Below are 5,670 nucleotides of genomic sequence, written 5' to 3'. Positions count from 1 at the left end.
GCAAACGCCGTTACTTAATGCGCATGCGCGCCTCTCCCATGCCATGGATCGGGAACTCGTAGCCCCGCCCCCCATTCACTCCGATTGGTTGGAGGACCAGCCGCTCCCGCTCGGTCCTCCAGCCCCGCCCCTTCTTCCTATTGGTCCGGAGCCGCCGTCAATCAGTCCCCGGGCATTGTGATGTGGAGCATGCGCAGTGTCATTGCTGTCCTTGGCGCTTGTTTGTCCCGGAGAAGCGGAGTCAGCGTTAGGCGGTGGCTGGGAGGATTTGGAAACACTTTGTGGATCCGCAAACCCTTCAGAATCATTGTCAGCTCCCTGGTTTGCAGCTGCGGGGCTTCTCCCTCCCGGGAACAGGCCCAGGTTAACGGCCCCATCCTGGCTCAGCCACTGGAGGATGGTTCACATCAGAGGATGGGGGAGGGGGACAGTAAATAAGAGGTTACACTTTGGCCTCAAATCAATGAGGACTCTGATCTCTGGGAAGGAAGGAAACCCTGGGAGGTGGGCGGGGAGGATTCACAAACACCCGCTGGAGGCCCCAACACCCCCAATAAGACCCATTGGTTTTATTGTCAATCTGCAGACAGGAGCTGGAGAGCTGAACCCAGACAGAGGAGAGGGAGGGAGAAAACTGGGAGTGGAGAAAAGAAATGGTGAGATGGGTTTGGATTTCAGCCCAGGGAGGAGGGAGAGTGTGGGGACGGGGATTTACAGATCTGAGGGAACAAGAGAGGAAAAAATGTTTTAGAGAAACTAGAATTGTCTGTTCAGAATTTCTATCTCGATTGACCGTGACAATTTTTGTTAACTCCTTTTACAGGTGAGGTGAGGAAACATCACATAAAAATCAGATTGAGTATCGACTTATTTGGACCTTAATATCCTGAGACTTTGAACGTGGAAGGAGAAATGTTTGTCTGTTCTACCTGTCGGAGAAGATTTCAAACATCAGTGTGACTGGAAAAGCACTGAGACACACACACCCGAGTGAGAGTGTTCCAGTGAACTGACCGTGGAAAGAGTTTAAACCAGTTACACAGCCTGAATAAAATCACACCATTCACATCTGGGAGAAACTGTACATGTGTTCTGAGGCTTCAACTGATCATCCAACGTGGAGAGACACAAGGACACTGGCACTATGGAGAAACCGTGGAAATGTGAGGATTGTGGGAAGGGATTCAATTATCCTTCCCATCTTGAAACTCATCGTCGCAGTCACACAGGAGAGAGACCGTTCATCTGCTGTGTGTGTGGAAAAGGTTTTCTTCAGTCGCAACACCTGCAGTCACACCAACGCTCTCATTCCAATAAGAGACATTTAAAATGTTCCAACTGTGAGAAGAGCTTTAAGAGCAAAAAGCACTTGAAACAGCACCAACACACTCACACTGGAGAGAGGCCATTCATCTGCTCTGTGTGTGGGAAGGGATTCACTCAGTCAGCCACCCGGATGAGACACCAGCAGACTCACACAGGAAAAAGGCCATTTACCTGCTCAGTGTGTGGGAAAGGATTCATTCAGTCATCCACCCTGCTGAGACACCAGCGAGTTCACACTGGGGAGAGGCCGTTCCCTTGCTCCAAGTGTGGGAAGGAATTCACTCGGTTAGACACGCTCAGTTTGCATCAACATGTTCACACTGAAAAATTACTTTTTAAACATTACGAATGAGAGAAGAGCAAGTGAGTTGCAGACACACCAATGCATTCATGTTGGAGAGAGGATTCTCACCTGCTCTGTCTATGGGAAGGGATTTATTCAGTCACAACACCTATTGAGACATCAGTGAGTTTATGCACAGGAGTGAGTTTGTGTCCTCTTGTGTGTTTCTGCTTGTTAAACTCCAGCCCCATTATAGGGGTGATTAATATTCTAGATGAACGGCATTAAATCAGTTTTTATAGAAATACACTGTGCTGTGTTCCATATTTCTCCAATGTAAGAGGAGATTAATTGATGTCCTGTTACCGAGTGCTTCATTTTGGGGCCTTTTCTAATTTCTAACTCTAGATTGTTTCACACTCTCACCTTCAGTTAGTCTCATGGACAATTCCCAGCTCCCCATATTTTCCAGAGTGTCTCTCCTGGTGCTGGGATCCAGGGAAGTTATCGGTCACAGTCCTGTGATCAATAAAGCTAAAAGCAAGTTTGCTTGTTGTTTTTGACTCTTGGACTTCACCCCTGTCCCAAAACATCTCTCTCTCCTTTGATGGGTGAATGGAACATGATGCCTGCAAACCTGAAATTGTTGCAGCAAATTTAACAGGAGCCTGCAGGCTGATGAGACAGTGTTATACAGTCAGTGTGTTAATAGAAACATGGAAGATAGGAGCAGGAGGAGCCCACTTGCCCCTTCGAGCCTGCTCCACCATTCTTTACAATCGTCCAACTCAATAGCCTAATCCTGCTTTTTCCACATAACCTTTGATCCCATTCGCCCCAAGTGCTATATCCAGCCACCTCTTGAATATCTGTTCCTGTACTGCTCTGTGTTTAACAGGAGCGACAGTAAGAAGTCTCACAACAACAAGTTAAAGTCCAATAAGTTTATTTGGTAGCACAAGCCACTAGCTTTCGGAGCGCTGCTCCTTCGTCAGGTGAACACTCATCTGATGAAGGAGCAGTGCTCTGAAAGCTAGTGGCTTGTTCTACCAAATAAAGCTGTTGGACTTTAACCTGGTGTTGTGAGACTTCTTACTGTGTCTACCCCAGTCCAACGTCGGCATCTCCACATCATGTTTAACAGGAGCCTGCAGGCTCATGAGACTGTGTTACACTGTCAGTGTGCTCCTGTACAGCTCTGTATTTAACAGGAACCTGCAGGCTGATGAGGCTCTTATACGGTCAGTGTGCTCCTGTACTGTGGAGCCTTTGCTATTATGAAATGTGGGTGAAAAGTAATGAGCCTCATATCCTTGCTCATGCTGCTGTGATTGTGTAGAAAGGGGATGTGTAAAGAGCTGGTCTTTGTGTGGAGATGTGAACCAAGGAAATGGTATCTGTTTGTGACAGTGACACAGCCTTGTGCTCACACTCAGAACAATGCACAGATATCATTCTGGTTACAGTTTGAACAGGGTCAGATCACAGCTGTAGTGAACAATTTAAATATAAATATCTCCAGTGTAGCTGCAGCTTGTTCGATCAGAGCTGAGGAGGAGAGAGTTCTGAATCCGCTGTATTATCTCTGTTCTCCAGACTGGGTAACTTTTTAAATCGAATGATATTTCATTCAAGAAACAGGATCACAGCCAGAAGGCTGAATTGCTGTGTAACTTACATCAAAAAAATCATAAAATTCAGGTACAGACTAAATAATCATGTTAAACACATGGAAACTGTGACAATCCAGTAATAATAACAATTAACAAATTCATCAGGCAAAAGGAAAGTGATAGACAGGATATTAAAGAAGGAATATTGAATTAGATTGTTAAAATTACAGACCAATACACCATTCCTAAGTTACAGGCTCAGAAATACATATAAATTTCATATAAAGGGAAGCAATGGCATTGTGTGTCGCTGGACTACTAATCAAGAGTCCCAGGTAATACTTTGGTGACCAGGGTTCGAATCTCACCACGGCAGGTGGTGAAATCTGAATCCAATAAAAATCTGCAGTAAAAAGTCTAATGACCATGAAACTGTTGTCGATTGTTGTAAAAAAAAAACCATCTCGTTCATGAATGTGTTTAGGGAAGGAAATCTGCCGTCCTTACCTGGCCTGGCACATCTTTGACTCCAGATCCACAGCAATGTGGTTGACTCTTAAATGCCCTCTGCAATGGCCTAGCAAACTGCTCAGTTCAAGGGTAATTAGGGTGGGTAATAAATGCTGGCCAAGCCAGTGACATCCACATCCCATGAATGAATAAAAAAACGTACTTCACTGAGTACTGGAACCATGTGAGGAATTACTCTGTCTGTATTATTGCAGTGCTGTTAATAAAGTCAATAAAAGACAATCTGTTGTTGGGAATTTGATTACCTGGTGTCTGAAACCACAAGGTTCAATATTTAGAGTCAATAAGATGAAGAAACACATCAGGGCCCAATACTCCAGCTGGATATTCACAGGAGAAAGTCTGTTATCTAATACCTTGAGTGGAGCGAACAGAGAAAGATCCCAACTGTAAAGAACCCTCAAATTATTTATAAATAGTTTTCTAATGTTGACAGATTTCAACAGTCAGTTTCTATCACAGTGAAGTCAATGGAAGGTGAGAGATGGTTAAAGGTTCCAGATAGAAATGTAACTTGATATTACCATTACCTTACATTGTAGATTCAGGAATGTCACACAAACATTTTCAATCTTCGTACTATTTTCAGACTGTAAAGTTAAACCTGCCGTTTCACTCTCAGTCAGGAACAGATCCCAGTTTTACACCAATCTCTGATTTGACAGCATGTTTCCAGCATTCACTGTTGTTCTTCCTGACTCTAAACACAGTTGTAAAGAGCTTCTGTTCCATACCTAGGAGCTCTGAACCATGGAAGAGAGTGGCTTTCTTACACATCTCAGGATTTAGTCTTTAATATGATTAACAGCAGCAATAAAAGCAGAATCTAATTCTTGCAGTCATTTGTGAACTCGCTGGTGTGTCACAAGATGTGATGACTGATTGAATCCCTTCCTACACATTGAGCAGCTGAACGGCCTCTCCCCAGTGTGAACTCGCTGGTGCCTCAGCAGATGGGATGACTGAGTGAATCCCTTCCCACAGTCAGAGCAGGTGAACGGCCTCTCTCCAGTGTGAACTTGCTGGTGTTTCAGGAGTTGCGATGACTGAGAGAATCTTTTCCCACATACGGAGCAGGTGAATGGTCTCTCTCCAGTATGAACTCGCTGGTGCACCAGTAGATCTGATGACTGAATGAATCCCTTAGCACACATGGAGCAGGTGAACGGCCTCTCCCCAGTGTGAATTCGCTGGTGCAACAGAAGCTGATATGAGTGAGTGAATCGCTTCCCACACTCAGAGCAGATGAATGGCCTCTCCCCAGTGTGAACCTGCTGGTGTGTCACAAGGTGGGATGACTGAATGAATCTCTTGCCACACTCAGAGCAGATGAATGGCCTCTCCCCAGTGTGAACTCGCTGGTGTGTCCGAAGGTGGTGTGGTTGAGTGAATCCCTTTCCACACACACAGCAAGTGAATGGCCTTACCCCACTGTGACTTCGCTGGTGTATTAGCAACTGAGATGACTGAACGAATCTCTTCCCACACTCAGAGCAGCTGAGCAGTCTCTCCCCACTGTGAAGTCGTTGGTGTATTTGCAGATATTTTTTGCTTTTAAAGCTCTTCTCACAGTCAGAACATTTAAAAAGTCTCTGATCACTGTGTACATGTTGATGTTCAGTGAGCTGGGATGACTGAATGAAGCCGTTGCCACACACAGTCCTGGTGAATGCGCTCTCCTCAGTGTGAACCTGCTCATGCGCCAGCAGGTCACATGAGTCAGCAAATTCCTTCCCACACATGGAGCATCTGAACGGCCTCTCCCCGGAATGAACTGGCTGGTGTGTCGACAGACTGGATAACTGAGTAAATCCATCTCCACACATGGAGAAGGTGAACGGTCCCTCCGCAGTGTGACTGTATTGATCATTTCCCAGTTCAAATGGGAACATTAATCCCATCCCACAATCATTATAT

The sequence above is a fragment of the Mustelus asterias genome, unplaced genomic scaffold (assembly GCF_964213995.1).
Source record: "Mustelus asterias unplaced genomic scaffold, sMusAst1.hap1.1 HAP1_SCAFFOLD_85, whole genome shotgun sequence".
Classification (NCBI taxonomy): domain Eukaryota; kingdom Metazoa; phylum Chordata; class Chondrichthyes; order Carcharhiniformes; family Triakidae; genus Mustelus; species Mustelus asterias.
Note: the sequence above shows the minus strand (reverse complement) of the source record.